The sequence below is a fragment of the Mus caroli genome, chromosome 9 (genome assembly GCF_900094665.2).
Source record: "Mus caroli chromosome 9, CAROLI_EIJ_v1.1, whole genome shotgun sequence".
Taxonomy (NCBI): Eukaryota; Metazoa; Chordata; class Mammalia; order Rodentia; family Muridae; genus Mus; species Mus caroli.
The window spans coordinates 54167239-54169846 of NC_034578.1; positions in this window are offsets into that span (position 1 = coordinate 54167239).

Here is a 2608-nt window from a genome sequence, read left to right on the forward strand (position 1 = left end):
GGCCCATTGGACTTGCAAATTTTATATGCCCCAGTACAGGGGAACCCCAGGGCCAAAAAGGGGGAGTGGGTGGGTAGGGGATTGGGGGGGGTGGGTATGGGGGACTTTGGGATAGCATTGAAAATATAAACGAGGAAAATACTTAATAAAAAATAAATTAAAAAAAAACAAAAACAAAAACAGAAACAAACAAACAAAAAAACTTGCCATCAAGCCTGAGGACCTGGATTCAATCCCCAGAAACCACAGTTGGAAGGAGAGAACTGCTTTCCAAAAGTTGTCCTCTGACCTCCACGTGTGATTTGTTCCACATGGACACTTGCACATGCATGTGCACAAACACACAGAGAGAGACAGAGACAGAGACAGAGAGGCAGGAAGACAGAGAGACAGAGACAGAGAGGTGGCTCAGTGGCTAAAGGCATTAACTGCTCTTCCAGAGGACCAAGGTTCAATACCATATGAAGAGCAGATGAAATCCTGAATGAATATGTATTATTGTTATGAGCACAGCCATATCAAAGACCCCAATGTCTCAGATATATAGAAATAGCAAAGCCTCTCCCTGATACAACTAAAGGGGTTCAGGAACTTTTAACCTTTAGCTATAGCCAGGATTGCACAAAGTATCAACTGCAGCATCCTCATCTAGACATTGACCACAGCTTCCTCCTCCAGATGAGGCTGCTCCTCTACAGAGATCTCCTGGAACTCATGGAAATTAGCTAACCAGCCTTCTCCTCACTTGCTGCATATAACAAATGTGCTGACTATCCAGGCTGTGGTTGGTGCGTCTCCATCAGAGTGCACAGCCTATCCAATCCCAGCTTTTCTGTATGTGTACCTGTCATTTCTCCATTCCCCAAAGACCTGGTTAGGTCAGTCCCTAAGCTGTGCAGGTCATGACATATGTAAATAAAAATAAACATTTTTTTAAAGGAAGGTAATTCCCTACAGGCATGCTAAGAGGACCATTTCCTGGGTAATTCTCTTTTCTATCAAGCTGACAATTAACACTAATGATACACACATTTAGACATACGTTACATATGAGACAGTATCTGGTGCATAATAAACAGTCAATGAATATTTAGTTCCTACTGTGTACCAGCAATGGGAATGTGTGTTTCTTAGGAAGAAATGGGAAAGCCACTTTTGAGCCAAACCATGTAATAACATTAACATTTCAAGCTTGAGGGATGTCACATCTGCTCCCATGCCTTTACTCAAAGTATGTCATAAAGCGAGACCTAAAATGGGTCCAGAGAGGAATGCTCCCCATGCAGGATGATGAGGAGAGTCACATGACAAATAGTAGTGTTTAATCCCATTATAGGGAGGGACAAATTATTAGAAGCATCATCCTAGCCAGTCACCCACAGGGCCAGCTCCAAGCTGTTTATCTTCCTTGAGTAGCTATGGCCAAATGTGGCATGCCCATCCAAGGATCTCCAGGACGACACCTGGAACCTTTGATCCATCAAAGGAGATGCTAAGCCTTGTGCCTATCTTATGAAGTAACCACTATTGTCCCCATTTATAAATGAAGCAAGTGAACACCAGAGAGGTGGTCAATCCACCCAAGGAAATAGGACAGATGGAGCTAAGAGAGGGATGATCTATTATTTGTTTTAGATCTTTTTAATTTATTATATGTGTATATGTATTTTTCCTGCATGTATATATCTTTGTACCACACATGTGCCTGGTGCCCTTGGAGGCCAGAAGAGGATATCAGATCCCTTGGAAGTAAAGTTCCAATGGTTGTGCATCACCATGTGTGTGCTGAGAATCAAACCAGGGTCCTCTGAAAGATCAGCCAGTTCTCTTAACCTCTGAGCCATCTCTCCAGCCATTGTCTTTAGGCTGGGTGTGGTGGTTACTGCTAATTGTCAATTTGGTGTGATCTAAAAATCACCCAGGAAGGAGGTCTCAATGAAGGATGGTCAGTATGACGTTGGTCTATAGCCACGACCACTGAGGAGTATCTTGATTTTGTTAATTGAAGTGAGAAGACCTATACACTGTGGCACCATTCCCTAGCAAGGGACCCTGAACTATTAAGAGCGGAGAAAAGGGTTTAAGCAGTGGCATTGCTTCATTGCTTCCTGCTCTTGGTTGTGAATTTAATGTGAATAACTGTCTCCTTAAGTTGCTTCTGTCAGGGTATTTTATCACCGCAACAGGAAAACAAAGAGGCTGTTTTTTTGTTTGTTTGTTTGTTTTTTGTTTTTTTTTTCCAGAGTGAGACTCTGCAGTAAGGGAGTAAATACAAATGATCTGCTTTAAACAAAACAAGGAAGTCAAAGAAAACAATGTAGAAAACAATGATGAATATGTTACTAATGTGGGCAAGCTCTTAATGAATATGTTACTGATATGGGCAAGCTCTTAATGAATATGTTACTAATGTAGGCAATCAGAACTTGGCCCTCCTGGGGGTCTTCCTTACTGTACCAAAGACATTTTGGACATTCCCCTAAAGGACTGCCCATTCCTGGCACTTCTGAGCCTAGAATGTTCTCAGGCAGAAAATACCAGGAAGTTGCAGTTAAAAAAAAATGAGGAATGACTAAGGGTTTGGAGAGGGCACTCCTTCGCCTCTGTG